The 19,021-nt window shown below is 38.0% G+C and overlaps 1 protein-coding gene across 1 annotated transcript in view; it reads right to left on the reverse strand.

Annotated features, from left to right (window-relative positions):
- SYN1 (synapsin I) overlaps positions 1-19,021 on the reverse strand; it is a 437,372-nt gene that overhangs the window by 192,649 nt on the left and 225,702 nt on the right. The gene's annotated exons all lie outside the window — the stretch shown is intronic.

The following is a 19,021-nucleotide window of genomic DNA, read 5'->3' on the forward strand; positions in this document are numbered from 1 at the left end:
TAGAGTTCTTATAACATTTTCAAATTCAGTGACATGTTTTTTTGTTTTCAAAATGGTCTTCATTTAAAGTGGCAATATGGCAACCCTACCATGGACGCACATGAACCTTGTTCTTGAGTAGAAAAACACTATTTTAACCAACCCTTTTTTAAATATTTAGCTTTACACTTTTATCAGTACTACATTTCGTGCATCCTATACCTTTCAAAATACTCTCATAAACTGGTGATATCAAGTATTTCTGTTGATTTTTTTAATTTCTGGATAATAAGCTGCATAATAATATATTTAAAAAAGAAAAGAAAAAAAAGAACACTCAGATTTCAGTTTGGGCTTAACATATTATACCTGAAATCAGTAAATTTGATGTTTAATTATTATGAATGTGGGCAGATATTAGTTAATATTATAATTTATGCAGAAGATGTCAGTTTGGCAACTCAGTACAATGCATCCAACGTCAACCCTGTGTAATATAGGACTTCCTTTTATTCAATTTTGAAGGAATTTCACATTTTTACATTTATGTTTTTTTTTAAATACAAACACAAATAATATATATATTTTTTTTAATTAAACTTTTCCACTGTAAGTAAATTACATATTTTTCACCTTAAAACCTCTCTTACAGTCCTTTATTTTAATCTTAAATATCAGTTGCAGTTATGTCTAGAAAGCTGTGCGACTTGTGCTGCTTGGAATAAAAGCACAAATGCTGGAATTAAGTGTGATTGACATGTGGAATGTTAACATGTGCTTACAGAGAAAGGAATCTAATGTGCAATTCAGTACTATGTATATAAGAAGTCAAGGTGTGGTGCATAAAAAAAACAAATATAAGATCAAAAAGGGATAATATGAACTCAAAAGGAAAATGTCTAATGCAGGCAAAATAGATTGCAAGTTTCTGGGACAAGACTTCAAATTCTTCAAAATCTTTGTAAAGAAAATACTTGTGTGAGCACAGGAGGTCTTTTTCTATCTCTCGGTATGTTTATTACAGGCACATTGTTGTGTTACAGCTATTGTGGTTAGAAAATGATACTTTAATCCTTCAGCACTTTGAAAAGCCACATAATGCCTTTTTTCCTGTCTGGCAATCATTACTGATTTGAGTAGATTATCCCAAATTGTTTAATTACTATTATTTTGTAGCTGTGGTCCTCTAGGAGAACTGAGTTTTGTGGCTGGAAAAAAAAAAAAAAAAAAAAAAAAGAGACTAAATAGTGCACAGAAATCATCAATGGAAAAAAACAAAAAAAAACATGTTGCTATTTTAAATGGAATGTTTTCGTTCTTTTTTTAGAATGGTTTATATTGGTGTCATTTTTTGGTTCCAACTGATCCTTTAAGTTTAGTTCAAAGATATTTTTTGAGTAGGTTAGCTCAAAGCTCACTAGGAAAGCATGTGACCAAATGGGAAGCCAAGTGGGTTTTTTTTGGAATCCTCTAACAGACTTTTTCTGTTGGACTAAGGGCGTGTGCTTGAGTGAGTCTGGGCATCTGTCTGCAACCTCAAATACACACAGCCTGTGATTTAGACACTACATATATTCTTATCTCCACACCGTATATGAGGGGCAGTGTAGAAGGGCTCTGAAGGGAATTTCCAGGAAATGACATCTTGCAATTGCTGCTCATTTTACTGGTAACAATGTGTGTAGAGACGTCAGCAGCAGACAGCAGTTACATTACATGGGGGAGTGATTCTCATGGCAAGAACATGAAACTTAAAAGTGTGTGTGACCCCTCTCTCCAGGCCAATACAGATATGCAATGAAGGTGTGATGCCTGGATCTGGCAATCCCAAAAAATAGTTTACACTGTAACTCCATAGTACAGAGATGAAACGGCATACATCTCATCGGAAACACAAAAAATTAAGATTGTAACTGAAGTGTTTAAAAGCATAAATACAAATGAACATAGTATATAAAATATTTTATATGTATTTATATAACATTTATTTTTAAATCACCCCCAAATTCAGTAGTATAATTAATACAGGAGCAAGAGAAACAAGTTGTGTGTGTGTGTATATATATATATATATATATATATATATATACACACACACACACACATTTAATTATTATTTTTATATATATATATTTTTTTTTTAAAAGATTGGTGTGTACAGATTGGATTTTTGTTTTACCAAGAATCAGTATCATTATGTACTCCTACTCAGCGATACATTATTTTTGGTGGAGCTATACAATCAAATAATAATAATAATGAGAGAGAAAGAGAGACAATTAAATAATAATAAAGAGAGACACACATGAGAGGGTGAGTGACAGGATCAAACATATATTAATAGAATTAATCCACACTCTGGAATTTTTAAAGTGAAAGTGGTGTAATAAATATTTGCTTCAAAAATTCTAGCAAGTGCGTAGTGAGTATGTATATGTACAATTATTGTAGGAATGCAATGACATTCAGTTATTGCACAACATTTTTAATAAACCTAAATTTGTAAAACCTAGTAGCCCAATCATAGAGTTTATTGTTCTCATCTGGGCACTCCTAAACTGATGACATCTTTGATAATAAATTTGGCTGCACTAAATCTCCAATTAAAATGCCTCAAATATACACAACAGTAAGTTTTTTGCTGCATCTAAAAGAGAGCATTTTAAAATATAGTACAAATCTATTTTTTTATTGTATGTTACTATGCTGAGAACTTTTTTTTTATTGATATTTTTATATGCTTGTAAGAAAATTTCCATCTTAAGCAACAGAACATGAAAAATACCTACAGCCAGATATGCCTTTTTTGCCCCGTTATACAGGCCTAGTAGAGAGCTACTGATACCGTACAGTCCACTATCAATATTGCAAACATTATATAGCAAATTAGTATTACAAGTCCACGGTAAAGAATAATTATCAGAGAACGTTTTGCGTAGCCAAAATCGATTTGGTGCGCCGTATACTTTCAATGGACATCATGACCGCACTAAACATCGCTCATATAGTATATGTCAAAGTCTTTGACTATGTCTGTGTAAATATTTGTATGCGTGTATACATGTTTATATATATATATATATATATATATATATATATATATATATATATATATATATATATATATATATATTTATTTATTTCAAATTAAAAATACAATTTTCTTCTAAGTGAAAACTAAGGTATTTCAAGTATTTCTTAACGCAACCTAGGGTGAGAGCACAAGCGAAAGCCAGAAGAGGCTTTTTGTAGCCCCCCTAAAAAAGCAATTTCCAAACTCACGATCATAGCATGCCTGAAGTTTTCACTTGCGTGCTAACATTTTACTTTCAACTTTTATACCAGCACAAGAATAGGAGCGCTATTGATTTAACTAGAGTACAGTTATCGCTCAATAGCGCTAATATTTTTGCTTTTCTCTTATAATCTAGCCCATAGTTGATTATTATACATGTAGAATGTTTTTATGTGGTAGAATTAAAGCTAGAAATGTATCCTTGCTTAAAGCAGAGGGTGGACAAAAATGCATACACAAAGTCATTGCAGCCTTATTTATTTATATTATTTTGCCATTTTCATTTATATTTACATCTGTAAACCCTCATCTGCCACTTTCTTGACCATTCATCCCATTTCCCAATAGGTGCACATAGTTCCAATACACTAAATACACAGACCTTAGTATCATCAGTTCATACAATTCCTCATCACATGGATTTGTAATCTCCAAATAGAAAACAACTGAACTTTCTTGATCTTGATTCAAGTTCAGACTTGAATATATCAACCTATAATTTAATTTAGCTAAATATATTCTGCAGTTTTTGAAATCAGTAAATATTTCATCAACATCCTCAGAGTTGAAGTTAGTTCTATTTTAGTCTTTATTTCCTGATAATTTATTTCTTAAAAAGACAGCATTATGTATAATGAAACAACTTTAAAATATACTTTCATGATTTATTTTGCACTATTTTCGCAATTTCTAATTCCCAAAACTTAAACTGCAGCTTGCTGACTTCTCAAGGCTAACCCTGCTAAATATCAGTCCCTAATTGGCTTGAAATGGTAACAACTGCAAAACAAGGCAAAAAAATTAAAGTTTAATGATTCAGATAAAGGGGGCATGAGCCGCTGTAGCAGATCATGTCCGCCCCACATCGATAATCATTGCGTAAGCATTTCGTGTGAACTGCTGGTGCAATGCCGCCCCCTGCAGACTCGCGGCCGCTAGCAGGGGGTGTCAATCATCCTAATCGTATCTGATCGGGATGATTGCTATCCGCCACCTGAGATTTGGCGGATGAGTTAAGGAGCAGCAGTCATAACTTTTGTTTCCGGCGGGAAACAACTGCATTCGCATCTTCTTAAATCGGCCCCAAAGCATTCAATTTTTTTTTAAAAAACTTTATAATTTGCTCCCATCATCAAAACATGCAGATTATTTTTATATGCAGATAGTCTGAGGCCCCAGCTCCTACTGAGCATGTGCAAAAGTGCACAGTATATACATATATGCATTTTGTGATTGGCTGATGGCTGTCATATGAAAGGGGGAGGTAACATTAAATTAACTTTGAAATTTGCCCAAAAAATATTCTACTGCTCTTTCACAAATTCAAAGTAAGTGCTATTGCATTGTCTTTTATTTGCGTATTTGTCATATTTTCATTTCTACTGTATTTAGTGCTCCTTTATCATTATATCCAGGGCTAGCCTTGTTGTCTGAGAACTAAAGCCCAGATTGGCTCCTCCAAATAAGGGGCGTTAATTTGTTTTAAAAACATTAAGACTTGGCTGATATGTTATTCTATAGTAACACAACAGAAATGTCTTGTAAGCACAAGGTGTTTACTGTCCATTTAAATTATAAAAAAAATGTTTTTCACAGATCCTCCAGTATCAACCTGGAAATAGCAGACTATTCGGGCCCTGAAAATGTACTTTTATTTATATATTATTCTGGGGACAGCTAACACTATGGGTAAGATTTATCAAAGTGAGAATCTGAAAATTCTCACATTTGTCGTAAAAAAAACCCTCACAAATAGTATCACCATATTTATGAAAGGTTATGCGGCAATAAAGTCGCAACCATTCATATGTGCAAACAAAATTGACTCATGACCATTCGCAAGTCTTAAATATATGCAAATAAATTGTCTGGAAATGCCTAATTCTTGTGTTAATCTCTAATATATATGGCCCGTATATATTTGCAGTTCTCATATTTATGAAAAGTGGTGCATGCAATATTCACTGTTTTTAATCTCGACAATTTGTAGGTTGCGAGGAGTGAAAAATAAAGTGCGATATTGTTGTTTGTCTGGAGGGAAAATGGAAATCTGTCTTTTTCTTGCTGTATCTAGGGTTAGAAATTGCCCACAACAAGGCGCAGAACCTGAATAATATTAATAATGAAATAACAAAAAGGTATACACAAATTTATAAAAAAGTAAAATAATTTAAGTGCAATTGAATAAGTGTATTAAAAAGAAAGAAGATGAGCTCCAAAAAACGGGCAACCTTCCTCAATGAAAAGAGTGCCAAAGAAGGGGCAAAATAAAAATAACTTTATTATATAAGAAATAACATTCTTACAAACGATCACTTGATTAAAACAAACCATTTACCTGGGTCTAAAATTAAGATTGATAAAGTGAAAATGAAATTTTCGCAAGAAAACTAGGATCAGCCATTCGCTTGACATCGCAAAAAAAGTTTTGCCCCAAAAATGTCTCTAGAATTTTAATAAATACTGGCAACATTTTTGACTTTACACATTGCAAACTATTGCGGAAATAATCGCGACTTTTTAGGCGCATTTTTTCGGGGCTTGATAAATTTTGCCCTAAATACGTTAGACAGAATTCATTTTTCAAATGAGGTTTTCAAAGCAGATTAAAGGGATATGAAACCCAACAAATTTCTTTTGGGATTCAGACAAAACATACAATTTTAAAAAAAGTTTCCAATTTACTTCTATTATCAAATTTGCTTTTTGTTCCCATGATCTTCTGTGTTGAAGAGATACCTAGGTGTCTGGAGAGCTACATGGTAGGAAACAGTGCTGCCATTTAGTGCTCTTGCAAATGGATAACATTCTTTCAAACCTGCTGCCAAATAGTGCTCCAGAATTGGGCGCACTCCTGGGCTTATGTCCATTTCCTTTCAACAAAAGATACCAAGAAAACAAAGAAAAAAAAATAATAGTGGTAAATTAGAAAGCTGTTTAAAAATCACATGATCTATCTGAAAGAGAAATGTTGGGCTTCATATAACAGTCAAAAAAGTGTACAAACAGTGACTGTGTAGAATGTAGCAGTGTTAAGTCTACCGTTTGCACTTCCACTTTATCAAGAATTGGAAAACCCACAATTTTCAGAATGAAATTGCAAGAAAAGTGGACAACAATTTAATTACAATGTTTTTTACTGCTACATACAATTGGCCAGAATACAAGTTTTGCGTTATGAGGGGTGCCTTACTAACTTGCACGTTATTGTCACAGCTCACTTACCTACAGCGCTGGTATTATTTTACAAACCCGGCGTTAAAAGGCAAGAAGTGAGCGTAGAGCAAAATTGTGCTCCATACCGCACTCCAATACCAGCGCTGCTTAAGTCAGCGGTGAGCTGGTTGTACGTGCTCGTGCACGATTTCCCCATAAACATCAATAGGGAGAGCCGGCTGTAAAGCTCGGTAACGCAGCCCCATTGATTCCTATGGGGAAACACATTTTATGTTTACACCTAACACCCTAACATGAACCCCGAGTCTAAACACCCATAATCTTACACTTATTAACCCCTAATCTGCTGCCCTCGACATCGCTGACACCTACATTATACTTATTAACCCCTAATCTGCCGCTCCTGACATCACAGCCACTATAATAAACATATTAACCCCTAAATCGCCGCACTCCCGCCTCACACACATTAGTTAAATATTATTAACCCCTAATCTGCTGTCCCTAACATCCCGCCACATAACTACATTTATTAACTCCTAATCTGCCGCCCCCAACGTCGCCGCAACTATACTAAATTTATTAACCCCTAAATCTAAAAATTACTATTCATAACTAAATAATTCCTATTTAAAAATAAATAGGTAAATTTGTATTTATTTTAGCTAGGTAGTTAGTAAATAGTTAATACCTATTTAGTAACTAATCTACCTAGTTAAAATAAATACAAACTTGCCTGTAAAATAAAAATAAATCCTAAGATAGATACAATGTAACTATTAGTTATATTGTAGCTATCTTAGGGTTTATTTTATAGGTAAGTATTTAGTTTTAAATAGGAATAATTTAGGTAATGATAGTAATTTTATTTAGAGTTATTTTAATTATATTTAAGTTAGGGGGTGTTAGGGTTAGACTTAGGTTTAGGGGTTAATAAATATAGTATAGTGGCGGCGACGTTGGGGGCGACAGATTAGGGGTTAATAAATGTAGATAGGTGGCGGCGATGTTAGGGACAGCAGATTATGGGTTAATATTTAACTAATGTTTGCGAGGCGGGAGTGTGGCGGTTTAGGGGTTAATATGTTTATTCTAGTGGTGGCGCTCTCTGGAGCGGCAGATTAGGGGTTAATAAATTAAGGTAGGTGGCGGCGATGTTAGGGACAGCAGATTATGGGTTAATAATATTTAACTAATGTTTGCGAGGCGGGAGTGCGGCGGTTTAGGGGTTAATATGTTTACTTTAGTGGCGGCGATGTCCGGAGCGGCAGATTAGGGGTTAATAATGTTCTTTTAGTGTTTGCGATGCGGGAGGGCCTCGGTTTAGGGGTTAATAGGTAGTTTATCGGTGTTGGTGTACTTTTTAGCACTTTAGTTATGAGTTTTATGCTACAGCTTTGTAGTGTAAAACTCATAACTACTGACTTTAGATTGCGTTACGAATCTTGACGAGATAGGGTGTACCTCTCACTTTTTGGCCTCCCAGGATAAGCTCGTAATACCGGCGCTATGGAAGTCCCATAGAAAAAAGGCTATACGCAATTTGCGTAAGTTGATTTGCGGTAAGGCCAAAAAAGTGTGCAGTGCCCATAAATCTGCAAGACTCGTAATACCAGCGGTAGTAAAAAAGCAGCGTTATAAGGCCTAACGCTGCTTTTTTACTCATAACGCAAGACTTGTAATCTAGCCGAATGTTTATTGTATGGTACAACCTCAAATAGCTTAATATCCCTTTAACTGCGTTCAACTGCATCTTTTCCAGGTTCCCTTAATCAGCTTGTCCAACTCAAAATTCCAATAAATTATTTTAATCATCTTATCATATACTTGAAATAAAATATGCTCCCTTTTAAATATATTCTTTATTCCATTTTTATTCTAATCTGGTTGATCATATTTATTGGCTGTTTTTCAGTAGACATGTGCACAGCGGAAAAACATAATTTATGCTTACCTGATAAATTCCTTTCTTCTGTTGTGTGATCAGTCCACGGGTCATCATTACTTCTGGGATATTATCTGCTCCCCTACAGGAAGTGCAAGAGGATTCACCCAGCAGAGTTGCTATATAGCTCCTCCCCTCTACGTCACCTCCAGTCATTCGACCAAAGACCAACGAGAAAGGAGAAGCCAAGGGTGTAGTGGTGACTGAATTATAATTTAAAAAATATGTACCTGCCTTAAAAAACAGGGCGGGCCGTGGACTGATCACACAACAGAAGAAAGGAATTTATCAGGTAAGCATAAATTATGTTTTCTTCTGTTATGTGTGATCAGTCCACGGGTCATCATTACTTCTGGGATACCAATACCAAAGCAAAAGTACACGGATGACGGGAGGGATAGGCAGGCTCATTATACAGAAGGAACCACTGCCTGAAGAACCTTTCTCCCAAAAATAGCCTCCGAAGAAGCAAAAGTGTCAAATTTGTAAAATTTGGAAAAAGTATGAAGCGAAGACCAAGTTGCAGCCTTGCAAATCTGTTCAACAGAGGCCTCATTCTTAAAGGCCCAAGTGGAAGCCACAGCTCTAGTGGAATGAGCTGTAATTCTTTCAGGAGGCTGCTGTCCAGCAGTCTCATAGGCTAAACGTATTATGCTACGAAGCCAAAAAGAGAGAGAGGTAGCAGAAGCTTTTTGACCTCTCCTCTGTCCAGAATAAACGACAAACAGGGAAGAAGTTTGGCGAAAATCTTTAGTTGCCTGCAAGTAGAACTTGAGGGCACGAACTACATCCAGATTGTGTAGAAGACGTTCCTTCTTTGAAGAAGGATTTGGACACAAGGATGGAACAACAATCTCTTGATTGATATTCCTGTTAGAGACAACCTTAGGTAAGAACCCAGGTTTAGTACGCAGAACTACCTTGTCTGAGTGAAAGATCAGATAAGGAGAATCACAATGTAGGGCTGATAACTCAGAGACTCTTCGAGCCGAGGAAATAGCCATTAAAAATAGAACTTTCCAAGATAACAATTTTATATCAATGGAATGAAGGGGTTCAAACGGAACACCCTGTAAAACGTTAAGAACTAAGTTTAAACTCCATGGCGGAGCAACAGTTTTAAACACAGGCTTGATCCTAGCTAAAGCCTGACAAAAGGCCTGGATGTCTGAATTTTCTGACAGACGCCTGTGCAACAAGATGGACAGAGCTGAGATCTGTCCCCTTAATGAGCTAGCCGATAAACCCTTTTCTAAACCTTCTTGTAGAAAAGACAATATCCTAGGAATCCTAACCTTACTCCAGGAGTAATCTTTGGATTCACACCAGTATAGGTATTTACGCCATATTTTATGGTAAATCTTTCTGGTAACAGGCTTCCTAGCCTGTATCAGGGTATCAATAACCGACTCAGAAAAACCACGTTTTGATAAAATCAAGCGTTCAATTTCCAAGCAGTCAGCTTCAGAGAAGTTAGACTTTGATGTTTGAATGGACCCTGAATCAGAAGGTCCTGTCTTAGAGGTAGAGACCAAGGCGGACAGGATGACATGTCCACTAGATCTGCATACCAAGTCCTGCGCGGCCATGCAGGCGCTATTAGAATCACTGATGCTCTCTCCTGTTTGATTTTGGCAATCAATCGAGGAAGCAGCGGGAAGGGTGGAAACACATAAGCCATCCTGAAGTTCCAAGGTGCTGTCAAAGCATCTATCAGAACCGCTCCCGGATCCCTGGATCTGGATCCGTAGCGAGGAAGTTTGGCGTTCTGGCGAGACGCCATGAGATCTATCTCTGGTTTGCCCCAACGTCGAAGTATTTGGGCAAAGACCTCCGGATGAAGTTCCCACTCCCCCGGATGAAGAGTCTGGCGACTCAAGAAATCCGCCTCCCAGTTCTCCACTCCCGGGATGTGGATTGCTGATAGGTGGCAAGAGTGAGACTCTGCCCAGCGAATTATCTTTGATACTTCTATCATTGCTAGGGAGCTTCTTGTCCCTCCCTGATGGTTGATGTAAGCTACAGTCGTGATGTTGTCCGACTGAAACCTGATGAACCCCCGAGTCTTTAACTGGGGCCAAGCTAGAAGGGCATTGAGAACTGCTCTCAATTCCAGAATGTTTATTGGCAGGAGACTTTCCTCCTGACTCCATTGTCCCTGAGCCTTCAGAGAATTCCAGACAGCGCCCCAACCTAGAAGGCTGGCGTCTGTTGTTACAATTGTCCAGTCCGGCCTGCTGAACGGCATCCCCCTGGACAGATGTGGCCGAGAAAGCCACCATAGAAGAGAGTTTCTGGTCTCTTGATCCAGATTCAGAGTGGGGGACAAATCTGAGTAATCCCCATTCCACTGACTCAGCATGCACAATTGCAGCGGTCTGAGATGTAGGCGTGCAAAGGGTACTATGTCCATTGCTGCTACCATTAAGCCGATCACCTCCATGCATTGAGCTACTGACGGGAGTTGAATGGAATGAAGGACACGGCATGTATTTAGAAGCTTTGTTAATCTGTCTTCTGTCAGATAAATCTTCATTTCTACAGAATCTATAAGAGTCCCCAAGAATGAAACTCTTGTGAGAGGCAAGAGAGAACTCTTCTTTTCGTTCACTTTCCATCCATGCGACCTTAGAAATGCCAGAACTAACTCTGTATGAGACTTGGCAGTTTGAAAGCTTGAAGCTTGTATCAGAATGTCGTCTAGGTACGGAGCTACCGAAATTCCTCGCGGTCTCAGAACCGCTAGAAGGGCACCCAGAACCTTTGTGAAGATTCTTGGAGCCGTAGCCAATCCGAATGGAAGGGCTACAAACTGGTAATGCCTGTCTAAGAAGGCAAACCTTAGATACCGGTAATGATCTTTGTGAATCGGTATGTGAAGGTAAGCATCCTTTAAATCCACTGTGGTCATGTACTGACCCTTTTGGATCATGGGTAAGATTGTCCGAATAGTTTCCATTTTGAACGATGGAACTCTTAGGAATTTGTTTAGGATCTTTAAATCCAAGATTGGCCTGAAAGTTCCCTCTTTTTTGGGGACCACAAACAGGTTTGAGTAAAACCCTTGTCCTTGTTCCGACCGCGGAACCGGATGGATCACTCCCATTAATAATAGATCTTGTACACAGCGTAGAAACGCGTCTTTCTTTATTTGGTTTGTTGACAACCTTGACAGATGAAATCTCCCTCTTGGGGGAGATAATTTGAAGTCTAGAAGGTATCCCTGAGATATGATCTCTAGCGCCCAGGGATCCTGGACATCTCTTGCCCAAGCCTGGGCGAAGAGAGAGAGTCTGCCCCCCACTAGATCCGGTCCCGGATCGGGGGCCCTCGGTTCATGCTGTCTTAGGGGCAGCAGCAGGTTTTCTGGCCTGCTTGCCCTTATTCCAGGACTGGTTAGGTTTCCAGCCTTGTCTGTAACGAGCAACAGCTCCTTCCTGTTTTGGTGCAGTGGAAGTTGATGCTGCACCTGCTTTGAAATTCCGAAAGGGACGAAAATTAGACTGTCTAGCCTTAGCTTTGGCTTTGTCTTGAGGTAGAGCGTGGCCCTTACCTCCTGTAATGTCAGCGATAATTTCTTTCAAACCGGGCCCAAATAAAGTTTGCCCCTTGAAAGGTATATTAAGTAATTTGGACTTAGAAGTTACATCAGCCGACCAGGATTTTAGCCACAGCGCCCTACGTGCCTGAATGGCGAATCCTGAATTCTTAGCCGTAAGTTTGGTTAAATGTACTACGGCCTCCGAAATGAATGAATTAGCTAGTTTAAGGACTCTAAGCCTGTCCGTAATGTCGTCCAGCGTAGCGGAACTAAGGTTCTCTTCCAGAGACTCAATCCAAAATGCTGCCGCAGCCGTAATCGGCGCGATGCATGCAAGGGGTTGCAATATAAAACCTTGTTGAACAAACATTTTCTTAAGGTAACCCTCTAATTTTTTATCCATAGGATCTGAAAAAGCACAGCTATCCTCCACCGGGATAGTGGTGCGCTTAGCTAAAGTAGAGACTGCTCCCTCCACCTTAGGGACCGTTTGCCATAAGTCCCGTGTGGTGGCGTCTATTGGAAACATCTTTCTAAATATTGGAGGGGGTGAGAACGGCACACCGGGTCTATCCCACTCCTTAGTAACAATTTCAGTTAATCTCTTAGGTATAGGAAAAACGTCAGTACTCGCCGGTACCGCAAAGTATTTATCCAACCTACACATTTTCTCTGGTATTGCAACAGTGTTACAATCGTTAAGAGCCGCTAAGACCTCCCCTAGTAATACACGGAGGTTTTCCAATTTAAATTTAAAATTTGAAATATCTGAATCCAATCTGCTTGGATCAGAACCGTCACCTACAGAATGAAGCTCTCCGTCCTCATGCTCTGCAAGCTGTGACGCAGTATCAGACATGGCCCTAGAATTATCAGCGCACTCTGTTCTCACCCCAGAGTGATCACGCTTGCCTCTTAGTTCTGGTAACTTAGCCAAAACTTCAGTCATAACAGTAGCCATATCTTGTAATGTTATCTGTAATGGCTGCCCAGATGTACTAGGCGCCATAATATCACGCACCTCCCGGGCGGGAGACGCAGGTACTGACACGTGAGGCGAGTTAGACGGCATAACTCTCCCCTCGCTGTTTGGTGAAATTTGTTCAATTTGTACAGATTGGCTTTTATTTAAAGTAGCATCAATACAGTTAGTACATAAATTTCTATTGGGCTCCACCTTGGCATTGGAACAAATGACACAGGTATCTTCCTCTGAATCAGACATGTTTAACACACTAGCAATAAACATGCAACTTGGTTACAATCTTATTTAACAAAAACGTACTGTGCCTCAAAGAAGCACTAAACGATTAAATGACAGTTGAAATAATGAACTGAAAAACAGTTATAGCATCACTCTTTAAAAACAACACAACTTGTTAGCAAAGGTTTGTTCCCATTAGTAAAGTAACACTAATTAAATTTTAAACATAAAAATCACAGAGCAACGTTTTAAAACACAGTCACTACATAAGTCTCACAGCTCTGCTGAGAGAATCTACCTCCCTTCAAAGAAGTTTGAAGACCCCTGAGTTCTGTTAGAGATGAACCGGATCATGCAGAAAATACAAGAGTAACTGACTGGAAATTTTTGATGCGTAGCAAAGAGCGCCAAAAACGGCCCCTCCCCCTCACACACAGCAGTGAGAGAGAAACGAAACTGTCATAATCAAAACAAGCAAACTGCCAAGTGGAAAAATAATGCCCAAATATTTATTCACTCAGTACCTCAGAAATGCAAACGATTCTACATTCCAGCAAAAACGTTTAACATGAATTAAATACCTATTAAAAGGTTTAATGTACTTTTACAGAGTAATTCCGGTGAAATACCATCCCCAGAATACTGAAGTGTAGAGTATACATACATGTCATTATAACGGTATGGCAGGATTTTCTCATCAATTCCATTCAGAAAATAAAAACTGCTACATACCTCAATGCAGATTCAACTGCCCGCTGTCCCCTGATCTGAAGCTTTTACCTCCCTCAGATGGCCGAGAAACAGCAATATGATCTTAACTACTCCGGTTAAAATCATAAGAAAAACTCTGGTAGATTCTTCTTCAAACTCTGCCAGAGAAGTAATAACACGCTCCGGTGCTATTGTAAAATAACAAACTTTTGATTGAAGTTATAAAAACTAAGTATAATCACCATAGTCCTCTCACACCTCCTATCTAGTCTTTGGGTGCAAGAGAATGACTGGGGGTGACGTAGAGGGGAGGAGCTATATAGCAACTCTGCTGGGTGAATCCTCTTGCACTTCCTGTAGGGGAGCAGATAATATCCCAGAAGTAATGATGACCCGTGGACTGATCACACATAACAGAAGAAAATTTGATTTGGTTCAGGCCATTTCTGATTTTTTCAAATTTCGTTTTGGATCGATTTGAATTCGGATACATTTGAATGTATTAGTTTCAGATTTGAATAAATTAGGATGTTTTAGTTTCCGATTCGATTCGTAAATTCAGAAGTTCGGTATGTTTATGTTGATTCAGATAGTTTCAAGTTACACAAATGGAATTATTTCACTGTTCTATTTCACTAAATCTTACTAAATTTAATTTTTAGACTGATTTGTGATTAGACCATGGCCATTCGAATGTAACAAATAAATCCAAACTAATTCGGATTTATTCGTTACAAATGCATTCGAATTAGGTTAATTTCGTTGCTAGGGAAATTCGGAAATTTGAATCGATTTGAATATTTGAATTTAGCGAATTCATCCAAATTTCGAATCGGAACAAAACGAAACGCACATGTCTATTTTTCAGTTCCTGATACGCAGAGTGACAACAATCCAATCAATAACACCATTTTAGTATTGAAAAAATATTGGATCGGATATTAGAAATTTCAGCCAGAGGCAAAGTTTGTTAATAAAATGCAAAACTGGTCTTTTCAACATTTTTTTTTTGGATCATTCTATTATTTTCTGCACGTGCAACAAACTCTGAAATGTCCACATATGCCATTTTAGACATATATATAAATATATATTCTAGGTTCATTAAACCTATATCCATCCCTTTTGTATAGTCCATCAGTAGTGGGTAGGATAGAAATTTACATATAAACAGTATATGTAAAAGATTAGATAAATTGCCACTTTTATCTTATGTAAATTTATTTTGTGCAGTATTCTAGATTTTTTACGAAAATCTCACCAAAATGCAAATCAATAATTAAAAGTATTACAAATAAATATTTTTAACTTTTTAAAAGCTTAAATAAAAAACATCATTCAGTAAACATTCACATTATACAAATGAATGCTCAGAACACAAAAGACACAACCAGGACCAGATTTACAGCACAGCCCCTCTGTGCCATTGACCTTAAATAAGATAGACACCAGCAGTGAAATCACAGCACCAGGTGTGTGGCTGCCATATTTGTTAAGGCTGCCACAAGCATTGCGCATGCACAGGGGATGCTGGACGCCATGCATTTGTGATACTCGCAGCAACCTTAACAAAGATGGCCACTGCGCATGTGCAGTGGTGTTATTTCACTGCCAGTGGCCATCTTAGTTAAGGTCGCCAGCTGACCGGTATATATAAAGGAACATTAAACCCACTTTTTTTCTTTCACGAATAAGATAGAGAATACAATTTTAAACAACATTACAATATACTTCTATTATCTAATTTGCTTTAATCTTTAGATATCCTTTGTTGAAGAAATAGCAATGCACATGGATGAGCCAATCACACGAAGCACCTTTGTGCTGCCACCAATCAGTAGCTACTGTGCCTATGTAGATATGCTTTTCAGGTAAACAATATTAAGAGAATGAAGCAAATTAGATAATAGAAGTAAATTAGAAAGTTGTTTAAAATCGCATGCTCTTTCTAAATCATGAAAGAAAAAATTTGGGTTTCATGTCCCTTTAATAGGCAGAGACAGACAACCCTCCGAGAGCGCCTTTAGACATATGTCTACTCTGCCTTATTATAAATCCGGCCCTGGAAACAACACTCTATCCAATTGTAAAACACACACACATGGACTGCATTAACAGATTTCGGATTTCAGTGATTAACAGCCATTATTGGCTGTTAACTGTGCTGTTAGAGTGAAACAGAGATTGAATATTGTTTCAACCTCAGTTGTCTTTGACTCGGATAGATTGTGATCACTCTAATTAAAAAAAAAAACCACATCAGATCCCATTGTTTGATACCATTATAGAATATCAAAAAGGTTGGACTTGACAACATTGTTATCTATTTAGCACAACTTTATTAAACCACCTTGATTTTGACTTGAATTTTGAGGTTTCACACTGCACAAGTTGATAATTATGTTAAAGGGACATGAAACCCATAATTTTTCTTTCATGATTCAGAGAGAGCATACACTTAGAAGGAACTTTCCAATATACGTCTATTATCAATTTAGTTTCATTCTCTTAGTATCCTTTATTGAAGGAGCAGCAATATACTACAAGGAGCTTGCTGAACACAATGGTTAAGTCAATGACAATATATGTGTAGCCACCAATCAGCAGCTAGCTCCAAGCTCCTGAGCCTACTTAAGTATGCTTTTTAACACAGGAAATAAAAAGAACAAATCAAATTAGAGTTGTTTAAAATTGTATGCTCTATCTTAATCAAGAAAGTAAAATGTTGGTTTCATATCCCTTTAGTCATCTATATATTTTTATGAAGCTTTTCTGGGTTTAACGGCGTATGGATGGATGTCCAACAGGTCAGCAGAAGATACAAGAATTTGGGGTCAGGCCTTGAAGGAACTAGCATTGATAATGGGAGGAGCATGTTAATAGAAAGACTAGTAACCAGAAACAAGCCAAACTAGTACTGAAACAAAGTCCAGACAAACAGGGGGCGCCACAGAGTCCAGCCCAATACTGAGAAAATGCAGATTAAATCAAGGACAATGGATCCCAGGAGTAGAAACACAGATGCACGGGTGAGCCGCTCTCTTCAATCACACAAACTCATGAAGGTATCAAATAAATATCAGTCTGAAAGACAGAAAAGAAGAGGCGCTTCCTTGTGCGTATTGGCTATATACAAACAGGCAAATCACAACAGGTATCGCTCGATCTCGATATACTCACAAAAGGAGGAGCAGCACCCAGTTGTGCAATTAGAGGAAGTTCTGCCTGATCTTTTACGATCACCTTCCACTGCCGACCAGCTGGAACTGGTTACCTGTGGCATTTCCTGAAGCCAAGTCGATCTGTAGCTCATCTGAGCCTGGAGCACACTGCACCCGGATTCTTGAGACCACGGTGTCAGCGAGCTGGAGAGCTGTGAGACTCCAGTCTACCTCTAATAGCACAACTGGGTGCTGGACCCTTAACCAGAAACAAAGGACCTTCCTATTAGTAGAAGATAAAAACTTCTAATAGGAAAGCTGCAGTTATAGTTGGACACTGAGCCTCATGGCTGGTTAAAAGTGAGCATGGTCTACAACCTCTGTGGGAGTTTATTACTAGCAAGAATAAGAATAAATGGAAACAGATTTAGAGATTCTGGTAGTGGAGTTGAGAAGAGAGAGAAACCAAGATCAGCCATTGGTTTGTTGCAGTGTTTCTCAACCACGGTCCTCAAGTACCTCTAACCGTCCAGGTTTTTATTATAGCTGAGCCAGTGCACAGGTGAACTAATCAGCTGATGGCTGAGAGCAGGTTAGTAACCATGGTTACTGATCAGCTGATTACTTCACCTGTGCACTGGTTCAGCTATAATGAAAACTTGGACTGTTGGGGGTAGTTGAGGACTGCGGTTGAAAAAAAAAACTGCTTTATAGAATGGTTGACTGGCACAGGCATCTGCAGGATTTTTTCTACAAATATGGTAATATCAGTGGAAACATCCATTGACACAAGCATTTCTTTTTACATACAAGCTGAGCATAATTTTTAAAAATGGTCAGTGATTGGCATAAAACCTTTCCAAAGTGGTTGCTTATGTTTGCATATAAGGACCAAAATCTCACATTTTCATGCCGCCTATCTTTAAACACCCTGGTTGGATGGTATCTGATTTTGATTTGTTGTTTTTAATGTTACTATAGGTACATACACTGTGTACTGAATAATGATCTGATGTAACTATAATGAGGAAAAAAGGAATGCTCAGATTAAAAGAGCAGGAAGCATATCTCCTGTAGTTGTACCCAAGGCAGTATGTGTCATTAGGCAAATCAGGCAATTGCCTAAAGGCAAATTCAAACATAGTGACTGGTCAAGTAATACAATATTGCAATCCACTACTCATCATCTCACATTCTTATGGTGACAACAATGTAAAGCACCGATATCATTGAGAATTTATGAAGAGCATCAAAAGTTCACCTGTAATGCCAAAGCTTTTAGGTATGAAGCTAAAGTTATATGCATCTCTTCCCATTAAACAGTTTCATAGACTTTGTAAGCAGTATTTCATTTGTTACCACTCAGACTAGTTCTGTCCCTGTCTATACGAGTGCCACTTGTCATTGCTTGTCCTGTCACTGTCTAATGAGTGACACTTGTCATTGCTTGTCCTGTCACTGTCTATATGAGTGACGCTTGTCATTGCTTGTCCTGTCACTTGTCATTGCTTGTCCTGTCACTGTCTAATGAGTGACACTTGTCATTGCTTGTTCTGTCACTGTCTATATGAGTGACACTTGTCATTGTTTGTCCTGTCACTTTCTAATAAGTGACGCTTGTTATTGCTTGTTCTGTCACTGTCTAAATGATGTGACACTTGTCATTGCTTGTTTAGTCACTGTCTATATGAGTGACGCTTGTCATTGCTTGTCCTGTCACTGTCTATACGAGTGACACTTGTCATTGCTTGTTCTGTCACTGTCTATAAGATTGACGCTTGTCATTGCTTGTCCTGTCACTGTCTATACGAGTGACACTTGTTATTGCTTGTCCTGTCACTGTCTATACGAGTGGCACTTGGTATTGCTTGTCCTATCACTGTCTGAATGAGTGACACTTGTCATTGCTTGTTCTGTCACTGTCTATATGATGTGACACTTGAGAAGCATTAATTATGCTGTATCGTAATCATGAAAGTTTAATTTGTACTTTGGTGACCCTTTAAGT

The sequence above is a fragment of the Bombina bombina genome, chromosome 12 (assembly GCF_027579735.1).
Source record: "Bombina bombina isolate aBomBom1 chromosome 12, aBomBom1.pri, whole genome shotgun sequence".
Classification (NCBI taxonomy): Eukaryota; Metazoa; Chordata; class Amphibia; order Anura; family Bombinatoridae; genus Bombina; species Bombina bombina.